Consider the following 14,704-nt stretch of genomic DNA (forward strand, 5'->3'; position numbering starts at 1 on the left):
AGCTGCACAAAAGGAAGTTGTGCTAGAAGCTAATTATCCTGAGGAAAAGTTAGGAGTGACTGAAGAACAGTTATCCTATGGTAAAGACGGAATTTTAAAGTTAAATAGAAGAATATGGGTTCCTGTTTATGGAGGACTTCGGGATGTTATCCTCAAGGAAGCCCACAATTCCAAATATTCCGTTCATCCTGGAGTGGATAAGATGTACCAAGATGTGAAGGCAAATTATTGGTGGACAGGCTTGAAGAAGTCTATAGCTGCTTATGTAGCTAAATGTCTGACGTGTGCTCAAGTCAAGGCTGAACATCAGAAGCCGTCAGGTTTGCTGCAACAGCCTGAAATTCCCACTTGGAAATGGGAAATGGTGATGATGGATTTCATCACCAAATTGCTAAAGACAAAGAAAGGAAATGATACTATATGGGTCATAGTAGATAGACTGACTAAGTCAGCACATTTCCTGCCCATTAAGGAAACTTACAGTTCTGACATGTTAGCCCAATTGTACGTTGATAAGATTGTGTCTCTGCATGGAGTACCAGTGGCTATTATCTCTGACAGAGATACCAGATACACGTCACATTTTTGGAGAAGTTTCCAACAGTCTTTGGGCATGCACTTAAACTTCAGTACAGCTTACCATCCCCAGACGGATGGGCAGAGTGAGCGTACCATCCAAACCTTGGAAGACATGCTACGTGCGTGTGTGATTGATCTAGCTGGTAGTTGGGATAGACATCTACCGTTGGTCAAGTTCTCCTACAACAATAGCTACCATACCAGCATTCAGGATGCACCTTTTGAGGCATTATATGGTAGGAAGTGCAGCACGCCCATCTGTTGGGCAGAAGTAGGAGACACTCAATTATCAGGTCCTGATATAGTCTTTGAGACAACGGAAAAGATTGTCCAGATCCGTGATCGCCTAAAAGCTGCCCGAGATAGGCAAAAGAGCTATGCTGATAAGAGGCGAAAACCTCTCAAGTTTGAGGTTGGCGATAAAGTTTTGCTCAAAGTATCGCCCTGGAATGGGGTGATGCGATTTGGTAAGAAAGGTAAGTTATGCCCAAGGTATATAGGACCATTCGAGATCATCGAATGTGTGGGATCAGTGGCTTATAAGTTAAACTTACCAGAAGAGCTCAGTGGTATTCATAATGTATTCCACGTCTGCAATCTGAAGAAATGTCTACCCGATGAATCGCTAGTCATACCACATACAGATGTGCACATAGACGAGAGCTTGAAATTTGTGGAAAAACCTGTGTCGATTAAGGATCGACAGGTAAAGAGGCTTCGAAGGAAGCTTGTCCCTATTGTCAAGGTAAAATGGGATGCCCGTAGAGGTCCCGAGTATACGTGGGAGTTAGAGTCCACAATGAAAGAGAAATACCCACAATTGTTTTCATAAATCTCGAGGTCGAGATTTCTTTTAAGGGGGTGAGGATGTAACACCTCGAAAATTCGTGTTCAATAAAATAAAGACACGTGTCATGTGGGACAAACGTGTCCGGGACCCGGATCAAATACGGACGTATGGTAGGATTTAAAAAGGGCGTCATGTTATTTAAATACCTCTGAACGACCCATGGGCGACATGTTATTAAAATACCTCTGAGCGACCCAAGATATAAATCCCAAGACCATGAATCGTTACGATAAATGTCCGATAAATTAGCCGGCTGTTCCTAGATAAATAAATTTCATCCTTGCATGGAAATTAATTCTTTAAATTGTTACTATTATGATTAGAAGGATAAAAATTCATGTGTTAATAAGGATTAGTCTTAAGCATGTTCCAAATATTGAAATCCTTGAAGTTTCCGTCAAATTAAGCTCCTACAACATGCCAAAAATTGTAAGGGCATGCTAGGCATGCAAAGGTTGAGCAAAATGGTCCCCATCATGGTTAAAGGACCCAAAAATTCGGAGTCTACGAAGTTTCATGGTCAAGGCTTGAAAGTCATAAAATTTTTTGGTTCTGGTCAGCGGTTACGGACCGTATGGCCCTAGGCTTACGGTCCGCAAGGAGCATATCTGGGCGTATCTGACCAGGGTCGGTTACGGACCGTATCCATGTAGGTTTACGGTCCGTAAGGCTGTCGCTGGCAGCAGGAAATGGACAGCTGCCTGTTCAGCCAGTTCCACCGCCTTTCATGAGTGGTTTTCGAAATCAGGGACTTGCTAGGCAGTATTTAGCCACATAGGGGCACCTAGGATGATCTTGTAACTATCCTAGACTATCTTGGCATGATCTTGGACAATAAGGTTCACTATATAAGAGCTTGTAGAGGTGAACATTTGTACTTGCTCACTTGCATTTTGTTCAAGCATCTTGGAGCTTCTCTGGACAGCAACTAAATTTCCCTTAAGTCCCTAACCTCACATAGGACTCTTGTAAGTGTTCCTAATCCTCTTTAATTCATTTTAGCTTAGTTTATTAGCTAAATGTCAAACCGTCGTAATTAAGGTTTGACTTCGAGATTAGTCAATAATTAGTCAGTCAAATCTCAAATTAAAAATACCTATAAGTAGGTAATTATGTGGGTAACAAACCCTTAAATGGGTATTTCCAGATTCCCACTCTAACCATGTTAATTGTCGAGTCAAAGCTTACTTTAAAAAGTCAACAGAATGTTTATTTGCAAATTAATGCATAATTAGCAATGTAGGATACATGCAACCTGTTTAATCATTAATATAACTTGGTAATGAATGTAAGAACATGTCCCAACATGTTCAACTCGACAATTTTCAGTATAGGCTCGGTTTGGAACCGAAAGTCGCATAGTTTGACTTCTGGTTTGACTTTCAGTTCTGACCCGTTAAGCCAAGTTTAGGATTGCCTTAGAGCTTCTTTTGAACTTATTTACATGTTAGTATAACCCTCTGTGATTATACAACTTGGTTCACTAGATATCCTATTCACATGCATGTTTCCGTTAAATGCTTATATGTTGACCATTATGCCCAAATGACCTTAAAATATGATTTTTGAAAATATAAAAGGGTAGACACCTTAGCTACTGATTTATAAGCTTGCACCTGAAATTTGAGATCAGTTTGAGGTATAGATTAAGAGTTATGCTCATTAGCGTAATTGGAAGCTTCTTTAGTAATTAAATGGCATAAATTGCGTATAGCCTATCTAAACCCAAACTTTTATACAAAACTTTGTACCCACTATTATAAAATAATATTTTGGGATTTTTAAAGATTTTTATTCAATTTTAGGTTGAGCAAAACTTAGTGTTCTAAGCTTTATTCGGCTAATACCGATTTTGCCCTTTTGGGCTATAAAATGAGTTTTATAAACCCTATTGACCCCAAACCTTTTCTACTGATCTAATATGTTAAATAAAGTATTTTGAGCCTTCTGGAATTTTAAAAATATCAGCTTTCTATACCAAACCCAGAAATGGCTCCAAATCGCCTTTTTAAGCGTTTTTAACGCATAATTATGTACAAGAACCTTCTTAAGCATATGGGGTTGAAGCCTACTGATGTATTCAGTAAAATTGTTATATTCTAATAGTACGCAAACATTTTAAACTCAGGATTTCAGTTTTGACCTTTTAGGCCTAAGTGAAATTACCAAAATGCCCATACGGAACATAGTATGGTTATAAGTAATAAATTTCACTTATATATGATACCCTACTGTTATAACTTAGTAAATTAAGTATATTTACTGATTTAATCAGACCTGTAACTCAGGTTATTATTTAAACTCTTTTACACCCTTTAAAATGACCAAAATGCCCTTATGAGGCATAATTTTGGTTTAAAACCATTTGGGGCATAATGGAAGATATCTTACTGATATCACAACATGTTTAAGGCATATTAACTTAGGAAACTTGTATATGGCTCTTATGGTTACTCGTTACTCGTTACGCGCTTTACGTGTTCGGATCGGCTTATGTGACTAGTTTACCCATTTTAGCCGAAACGGGTCACACCATATCATTTTTGTCTCATAATCCAGAATGTGATTAAGTTACCCATATTAAACAAGCATGCAAGCTTGTCGGGTCAAAACCACATTCTAAAACGGTCTGCGCCTTATCGTGCGCTTAAACCGTAATCTTCATTTAAAACTAACCGGTCTAAGCTTAGGCTAAATTAAAAGACCCATTAGGATTCTAATAGATTATTAAAAACCTTCATTCCAGATATAGGAGCCCAGTAAAAGCTATCTGTACTTGCTGATTTGATACGGCTGGGATTAAATTTATATTTAGCTCAGGTAAATACTTTTAACTTATTTTCCTTATACGGGCTTGGGGTACGGTATATAAAATATCGCTTGGTCGGGTAATTGACCTTAACCAGTTGGTGGTTAAATGTTGTCAAATGGCCCATTTGAAAATGTTGTTTTGTTTGTTTAACGCCTTTGGGGGTTTAATGACCATGTCACGAATATCCTTGGCATCATTCAAAGAATGGCCACGACCTTAGCACACGGGTGTAGGCATACACCCGTAGTGCATTAAAATCAATAAAGTATAACAATCGGTACGAGAAGAAATCTCGCGGCAGAACTATACTATGTGGTGTGTCTATTAATCTTTAACCCGGTACGACACGGACAACTGAACGCATAACAAACATGTAATTCTTTTACAAGATTATAAGCAAATAATGATCTCAAGTTATAAAAAGTTTTGTGCCGCGGGCATTCAAATCAATTTTTAAAACCTTTTCAAAATGAGTCAGTTAAATTGTAGAGTAAATTGCCATTTTAGTCCCTGAGTTTTGTCCAAATTTACCATTTTAGTCCAAATAGTTTTTTTTTCCTCTGGATCCCTGACTTTTCCTTTTTGTTGCCATTTTGATCACATACACTAACTCCATCCAAAAACTCCATCTTTAACCAGGGGTATTTTAGGGATTTTCATTTTAAATGTTTTCAATTGCCATTTTGATCCAATTCCAAAAAATAAAAAAAAATCAAAAAAATTCCAAAAAATTCTAAAAAATCATAAAAATTCTAAAAAATCATAAAAATTCTTAAAAATCCAAAAAATCCATTTCGATGCGCACCGTTTCGAACCTGAACCGTTTCGAGCTGAACCGTTTCGAGCTGAACCGTTTCGACACGAACCGTTTCGACCCGTACCGTTTCGACCCGAACCGTTTCGAGCTGAACCGTTTCGACGCGAACCATTTCGACCTGTACCGTTTCGACCCGAACCGTTTCGAGCTGAACCGTTTTGACGCGAACCGTTTCGACCCGTACCGTTTCGATGTCGAACCGTTTCAAGCTGAACCGTTTCAACCCATACCGTTTCGAAGCCGTACCGTTTCGAACCGAACCGTGCCTTATCGAACCGAACCGTTTCGAGCTGAACCGTTTCGACGGTTCGGGTCGAAACGGTTCGGGTCGAAAGGGTTCGGTTCGAAATGGTTCACATCGAAACGGTACGGTTCGAAACGATTCACGTCGATAAGGCACGGTTCGCATCGAAACGGTACGGTTCGAAACGGTTCGCGTCTAAACGGTTCGGTTCGATAAGGCACGGTTCGGTTCGAAACGGTACGGGTCGAAACGGTTCGCGTCGAAACGGTTCAGCTCAAAACGGTACGGGTCGAAATGGTTCAGCTAGAAACGGTTCAGCTCGAAACGGTTCAGCTCTAAACGGTACGGGTCGAAACGGTTCTCGTCGAAACGGTTCAGCTCGAAACCGTTCGGGTCGAAACGGTACGGGTCGAAACGGTTCGCGTCAAAACGGTTCAGCTCGAAACGGTTCGGGTCGAAACGGTTCAGCTAGAAACGGTTCAGCTCGAAACGGTTCGCGTCGAAACGGTTCAGCTCTAAACGGTACGGGTCGAAAAGGTTCGCGTCGAAACGGTTCAGCTCGAAACGGTACGGGTCGAAACGGTTCAGCTAGAAACGGTTCAGCTCGAAACGGTTCGCGTCGAAACGGTACGGGTCGAAACAGTTCGCGTCAAAACGGTTCAGCTCGAAACGATTCGGGTCAAAACGGTTCAGCTAGAAACGGTTCAGCTCGAAACGGTTCGCGTCGAAACGGTTCAGCTCTAAACGGTACGGGTCCAAAAGGTTCGTGTCGAAACGGTTCAGCTCGATACGGTACGGGTCGAAATGGTTCAGCTAGAAATGGTTCAGCTCGAAACGGTTCGCGTCGAAACGGTTCAGCTCTAAACAGTATGGGTCGAAACGGTTCACGTTGAAACGGTTCAGCTCGAAACGGTTCGGGTCGAAACGGTACGGGTCGAAACGGTTCGCGTCGAAACGGTTCGCATCGAAACGGTTCAGCTCGAAACGGTTCGGGTTCGAAACGGTTCGCGCCGAAATGGATTTTTTGGATTTTTTAGAATTTTTATGATTTTTTAGAATTTTTATTATTTTTTAGAATTTTTTGGAATTTTTTTGATTTTTTGGAATTGGATCAAAATGGCAATTGAAAACATTTAAAATCAAAATCCCCAAAATACCCCTGGTTAAAGATGGAGTTTTTGGATGGAGTTAGTATATGTGATTAAAATGGCAACAAAAGGGAAAAGTCAGGGACCCAGAGGCAAAAAAAACTATTTGGACTAAAATGGCAAATTTGGACAAAACTCAGGGACTAAAATGGCAATTTACTCTAAATTGTATTTACCAGTGTAAACTGACGTATTTTCCAAAAAGGCTAAGTGCAGGTACTATGCGTAATAGGCTGGCCACTCCTTAGCATCAGTAATAAGTCTCGCAAGCTTAGAATGCATGAAGTCTGTTGAATAAAAGTCTCCTCTTTGTTTTGATCCGCCTGTGGATCTATTTCGACTATTTGTGATACTGGATATTGTAGTTTTATTTGGTTGAAATAAATCTTTCTTTTGCTTCCGTTGTGCATTTATATTTTCGTATTGTTTGACTATGACGATATCAACTACGTCACGGAACCCCCACCGGGCCCACCGGTGACACGTGGAAAATAGGGGTGTGACATATATATAGAGTAGGAGTTGGCTATAAAGCCAATTTTTCCTACAAAGTGTAGGAAGCCACTACATAATAACATGTGCTAAGTAGTTATTTTAATGAAAATGACAAGAAGGTAATTTGATATTTATTCTATTTATGGTACATATTTATTATAACTAACACATGAGAAATTTAAGGAAACCAAATATCACATTGAAATCGAATTGATAGTTATATTAGGATCAATTCATTGTTTATCATTCAAGTCACAATTATTATTCTTCTTCTTCTTCTAAAGTGGTTCGCTAAAAAAACCATGGCATCACAGTGTGTTTTATCACTAAAACACACTGCTATGAACACATCTACATAGCAGTCAGTAACTGGTTCGTCACGTTGTATTTTATCGATTAGTAACTGGTTAATCATTGTGTTTTATCACTAAAGCACATTACTATGAACACATCTAGTATCCAACATCAAGTGTAGTAAAACACAGTACTATTATCAAACTTAAAAAAAAAACACATTGTCTTCAACAAAACATACTGAATACATGTATATGCAGGATCTAATCACAATGTAGCTTTAACACATCAATTCTTAAAACAATATCAATGTAAAAAAACAACACCTTTACCAAGTTGGTCACTTGTTCGTCACATTGTGTTTTATCAATAAAACAGACTACTATGATCACATCTAGTATCCAACATCAAGTGTAGTAAAACACAGTACTATGATCAAACTTTAAAAAAAATACACTCTCTTTAACAAAACACATTGAATACATGTATATGGAAGATCTAATCACAACGTAGATTTAATACATCAATCCTTAAAACAATATCAATGTAAAAAACAACACCTTTACCAAGTTAGTCACTTGTTCGTCACATTGTGTTTTATCACTAAAACACACTACCATGAACACATCTAGTATCCAACATCAAATTCAGTAAAACACAATACTAAGATCAAACTTTAAAACACACACACTAAATACATGTATATGCACAATGGCAGATTTAGAAAATAATTATACGGGTAACGTTCAAACTTTTTTAACGTACTTCATACAATGGTTTGGTACAGGTCGAAACGATGTGTGCCGTAATGGTTCAGGTAAAAAACGGTTTGGTTGAAACAGGACGGGTCGTAACGATATGGGTCAAAACGGTATGGGTCGAAATGGTGCGCGTCGAAACGGTTCAGGTCGAAAATAGTACGTGTCGAAATGGTACGCGTCGAATCCTAAAAGGCTACTCCTAATCCTAATCAATTCCAATGCACATAATACCATTTGCACATAACTACATAAGCCCTAAATCCTAATAAAATCATTTGCACACAATTACATAAGCCCTAAATCCTAATCAATTCCAATTTCCACATAATACCAATATATTAAGCATAATGAATGTAAATTTGTAAACAATAATCAATTGCAAATAAACAATTCTAAAAAATCAATTTGCTTAAACAATTTGAATAGGAGAATACCCAAATTAGAATAGAAAAATACCCAAATAAGCCCTAGAATAGAGGTGAGGGCAGATTGGCGGAGCAGGGGATAGCCGGCGCCACACTGGAGCTTGGGTGGCGAACGGTGGTCCGGGTTGTGCGTGGGCAGCAGTGGTGGACCCAGGAATTATTTTTTTGGGGTGCGAATGAAGGGTTCCACCAAACTTTCAAGGGGTGCGGTCTGAATTTTTGCCTATAAAATACATAAAAAAATTTAATTTTAAGGGGGGTGCTCGCCCACCAAGACATGCCTTGGGTCCGCCCTTGGTGGGTAGTGGTGTGCTTATTGGTCGTTGCTTTGATGTTTGTGTGCGTACTGTTCTTTTTTCTCACAAAAAGACTCACAAATTAAAGGTGCACAAAAAACATGAACTCGGACCCGGGTTTTTTAAAACCCAAACCTACCCGAATTTTTAAAACCCGATTTATACCCAGGCTTTTTGTATCCCCAGGTTAAAGAATACCCGTACCCAGGTTAGGAATACCCACACCAGGTTTTACAAATACCCGATACTTGGTTTTAGGAATGTATGCACTTTGATTATTCTAGTTCCTAGTAACATGTAATCTTGTTAAAATAAAGTTTTATATAGTTAAAGTTCATGTTTATAAACCCAAAAAATGAAGTTGGAAACAAAAAACTACAAAGTTCATGTTTATACTCATCCAAGTTTTTTTAGTACATGTCCGGACTTTTTTCATACCTGACTAATACCCGACCTGGGTATTGCAATACCTGAAAGTTCAAAACCCGGTCATACCTGTACTCGTGTATGTACCCGAACCCGAGTATTAAAAAACCCTCTTTGTGCACCTCTACCACAAATGAACATATATTTGGGCTTTGGGCTTAATTGCTAGATAGGTTTTAGATGTTGGGTATTATTTGGTATTAGATGTGGGCTTGTAATAATATTAAAGAGGGGTAACATAATTTTTTAAGAGGTAACGAAATCGATAAAACGTCAAAAAATATTTTTTTTTACACTACCGACGAGCGGTTAAGGGGTAGCGGGGGCTACCCCTTATTACATTGTATGTCCACCACAGTATATGCAGGATCTAATCACAATGTAGGTTTAACACATCAATCCTTAAAACAATATCAATGTAAAAAACAACACATTTACCAAGTTAGTCACTTGTTCGTCACATTATTAAAATTTGTAAAGAATATATATATATGGTGGAGTTCTAGAGTGAACACTAATGTATTTGCGAACAAAGTGAACAAATCCTGGCCATTGATCTACACACGTGTATGGCCAAGATCTCATCATAAAATCGTAAAATACACTAGTGTATTTCAACATCAAATCATGGCCATTGATTTACACACATGTATGGTCAGGATTAGTTCACTTAGTTCGCAAGCTACACTAGTGTTCACTCTTGAACCTAATCCTATATATATATATTAATCAACAATTATCATGTAGGACTATATATATGTAAATCATTTGTGTTTTTGCAAAAATTGTAGGCATGTTTATCCGAAAGAAGAAAACGAATCTATTTTAGGCATAAACCCTCATTTTTTTAACGTCTAATTTCTTTAATCACCTGTCGTCTGTGGGATTTGAACCCAAAACCTTCCCCTTCCTAAGGCTTTGCCTTTGCCAATGGACCACCACCCCCATTGGTAGGCATAAACCCTCTCTAAAATACTTTTGGTTTTGATTGGTGAGCTTCTCTTTCAGTTGTCAAAACTCAATTTAAAACCGATCACATTAGTTCATTTTTGTTTGAACTTATGACACTTTTTTTATGGTTATCAACCTTCCGAATTTTACCTAAAGATGATAAATGATAATTTATAGACCGACAATAACATGTGTGATTATAAAAGCAAGATCGAAAGAAACAATGAGGGGATTATGATAACTTGTAAGTTGTAATAGATAATGTTGGTTTTGCATGGAAGATAAACTTGAAGTACAACTACCAATTCAATCTTGAGATTTAGTAGCAGCAGCACCTTGGTTAAGATAAAATGAAATTGTAGTATGAATTTTGAGTATTTTTTTATAATAAGTATTTATCCAATATTAAACCAAAACAATCAAGATAGTTAAGGGTGTAAATTATCATATTTTTAGATGAAAATGAGTTATGCGTATGCGGATTCAAAAATTAATTACTTAAAACATATGAGAGAAAATAAAGTGACACCCTCCACAAAATTCATACAAACATGAAACATTAGCCATATGTATTTGTTTATGCATGTTTGGTAGCATGTCAAGTGCAGAAATTTTAAATAGTTTAAGCAAGCTCAGCAAGATATCTGAACTAAAGCTGTTTATTACCTGGCAAACGGGTCGGGTCGGGTCATGGGTCAAGTCAGGTTCGGGTCAAAACGGGTTCGGGTCGAAACGGGTCAATTAAAATAAGGGTTGTTTTGGTTCGGGTCGGAACGGGTTTGGGTCGGAACGGGTACGGGTCAGAACGGGTTCGGGTTGAAACGGGTCCGGGTCAGAACGGGTTTCGGGTCGGGTCGGTTTAGTTAAAAAATGTTCTTTTTTCTTTTAAAAAAAAGAGAGATTGTACATCAAGTGACAATTTTGTCGGGTTGAAACGGGTCCGGGTCGGTAGTACTAAGCATAGTGTGTGACTGTAGCATTGATCTTTGCTTTGATTTCGAACTTTAGAAGAGAAATAAATTCTTTGATTTGATTTCTAAGTGTAGAAGAGAAAGAAATTGTGTTTGTGCTTGTTGACTGATCGATAGTACTAAGTATAGTGTTTGACTGTAGTATTGATTGGTGATAAAAAAGTTGCAGCAAATGTGAACATTATTAATATGTTGATATTGTTAGTTGTAGTGATCGTTGTTTGATCTACCGAAGAAGAAGAAGTTTTGTTAATTGTTGCGTTGATAAAGTTAGTCAGAATCACGAAGACGAAGTGATAAGATTGTAGAAATCAGCGATTGATCAAAATGAAACGGTAAGGGTCGAACTGTTCGCGTCGAAACGGTACGCGTCGAAACGGTTCGATTCGAAACGGTACTGGTCGAAACGGTACGGGTCGAAACGGTACTGGTCGAAACGGTATGGATCGAAACGGTTCGCGTCGAAACGGTACGCGTCGAAACGGTACGAAACTTGTCCCGACCCGAAACTCGTCTCATGCGGAAACTCGTGTCGGCCCAAATCCCGTTGCAATCCGAAACCGTCCCGTGAAGAAACCCGTGTCGGCCCGAAACCCGTCCCGAACCGACCCCGTTCCGATCCAATACCTGCGTCGTGCCGAAACCCGTTTTGGCCCGAAACTCAATTTGAAATGAACCTGTTCCGATCCAAAATCCGCTTCATGCCGTAAGTCGTCTCGTGCGGATACTTGTGCCGGCTCGAAACCCATTCCGATCCGAAACCTAACCCGTTTCTTTAAGACACTAACCCACATCGACCCATTTCTTTAATGTTGTCGACCCGTTTTGACCCGAAAATAACAAGATGAAATTTCAAGTGACTCATTGTGACCCATTTAGTTAAAATATCTTACCCAAACCAACCCATATAACTTTAAAAGCAACCCAAACTGACCCACTTAGAAGGCTTTGGGTCAAGATTGCCCCCTCTACTGTTTATGAAAGCAAACGTCCGAAAAAAATTACCCAGGGTATATTTAATTAAAAGAAATAAATCCTAAAACTAGCATAAGTCGTTTAGTGATAATCTCCTTTACCACTAAACCTCACTTGCTAACATGATTTAACGAACCAAACGAACACGAAAAAAGCCTTGTTTGTGTTCGTTCGTTAAGGATATAATGTGTTTACGAACGGTTTATGAACACTTACCGAACGGGATTTTCTATTCGTGTTCGTTCATTAAGGAAAGGAATGTGTTCACGAACACAGATAAAATCGACGAAGATGACGGTGGCTAGAGGTGGATAGTGAGAGGGAGTGACGCTAGACCTTGAAGTCCTAATCGTTGAACGAATGTTGATAGTATTTTTCGATGTGAATAATGAGAAGGAAAGTGGAGTGGTGCATAAAAAGGTGAATGTAGAGTTTCCTATTTTTTATTTGTTTGGATAATAAGATAAATAAGAATTAAAGAATATAAAAAGCTTACATAAAATTAATAAATGCTAAAAAATCTTTAATGAACAACTTAAACAAACGAACATGAACTGATGTTCATGAACACATTACCTAGCGTTCACGAACGTAATTGAACGAACAAGACATTTGTTCGTGTCTGTTCATTTAACTAACAGAACAGAAGTTCTTATTTATGTTCATTTATTAATTAAACGAACGAGCGTAAACGAATTTCCCGCCGAACGGTTCACGAACTGTTTGCTAAACGTTCGATTCGTTTACAACCCTAATTCATTCGTTATACATTTGGAAAGTGGAAGGAAGACTGTACGTTCATGTAGTTTCAGTTTCAGTAATTTCTTGTTATTATTAGTCATTATAAGAAATCAAGTGCTACAAATTAGAAGTAGGGCCGACTTTCAGCATGGACTAGGAGGGTGATGGCCCAAGGCTTGGTCTCCCCGAAAGCCCGAATGTTTCTAGAAATATATATACACACACATTATCTTTTATATATATACACACACATTTTAACTTGTGGCCTATAATGATCTAGATTTTTTTTTTTTCAACAACTAAACCCATGTAAAAAAGGCTTAAATTGTTTAAAACTTAAAACCCCATAAAAATAAGCCCAACCCAATTCTTGAAATTTAAACTTAGTTAAAAATGGATTGTGGGCCTAGGGTGATGAGGAGGGGGACTTAAACAAAAAGATGCAAGGAACACATCACAAGAAATAGACTAACTGATGACGAAAGCAACAACAGTGATTAGCCGAAATTAGGGGTTTTGTTTAGGTTGTTGTCATGTACTCATAACTCAATAGTCAATACTCATATTGATTTTGATTCCTAAAGGCTAAAGACTAGAGTGATTAAGTGATTTTCTTTAAGTTTGAGTTCCTTATGTTGATTTTGTTTAAGTTATTGTCATAACGTCATGTACTCATCTTGATTAAGATTTAACCTTTAAGTTTGGCCAGAGTTAGGTATTATTAATGTTTGATTGTTTGAAATTTTCCTGAAATATTGAATTGATGTCATGACTAATGATGTTGGAAAACTGTAAGTTAAAACTTGAATTTCTATATTGATTGAAACTTTGAATGTTTGTTTGTTTGAATGTTTTCCTAATTAGTTAAACCCTATTCATGTTTTTATCAAGAAATATAGCACCTAAATAAAAATACTTATCAGTAAAAAACGTACAAAGACCAAAGTAGGAAGAAAAAAGAAAGCGTCAAGAAGGGGCTATACGTAAGTTCTTTTAAAAACAATCTCAAAGTTCTATTGTTGAAAAAGATGATGTTATTGATAATGTGGATGCTAATGTGGATGATGATGATATTAAAATGGTGATGAATCTAACATGGATGATTGATGATGCTAATGTGGATGAAGGTGATGTTGATGCTAATGTTCATCCTAATATTGATATTTTTGATCCTAGAACTTGGGATGGACTAAATCGTAACATGATCAATGATTTAGCTAAGAAAGGTCCAAAACGAGATTTAACTATTAATAAGGGTCGTGTGGATAAACTTCGAAAACAGTTTTCTAATATCATGTATACTTTAATCCTACCAAACAAGGAGACTTGTGATGTAAAAACCAGTATTTTATTTTTTTTAATTTAAGTATAGTATTGTTATATATTTTTAGTTAAGAAAACTGATATGTTACGTAATTATTAATGTTTAAGGGTTATTAATAACTTAACCGTTAACTGAAACTGAACAAAAAAACAGGCGAAAAATCGTCAATCTAACTGAATAAATCAAAATGATTAACCAAAAACTGTTTGGTTAATAAAATAGACTAACCGATTACTTCGGCTTCGGTTGAGGATAATAATCGAATCAACCAAAAAATGCACACACCGGCAATATCTGTGTTTCCCGCTGCATCGCACATACACCTTTCAGTCTAGAAAAATAAGGCGAGTATCCATTATATAATTATATAAATATTATATAATTATATAAATATTGTTAACGAATGACGATGAATAGTAACTTTATTCTATAATAATATATAGTTTTTGTTTTTCTTTTATTTAATATATTATAATAGTTTATTATTATATTTACTTTTATAACATATTTTTAATTTTTTCCCTTTTTAAAACCATATATTTCCTATACCATCTTTTCTTTTTTTAGAACATATATTAATTTATCGATTAATTTG

The sequence above is a fragment of the Helianthus annuus genome, chromosome 16 (genome assembly GCF_002127325.2).
Source record: "Helianthus annuus cultivar XRQ/B chromosome 16, HanXRQr2.0-SUNRISE, whole genome shotgun sequence".
Classification (NCBI taxonomy): domain Eukaryota; kingdom Viridiplantae; phylum Streptophyta; class Magnoliopsida; order Asterales; family Asteraceae; genus Helianthus; species Helianthus annuus.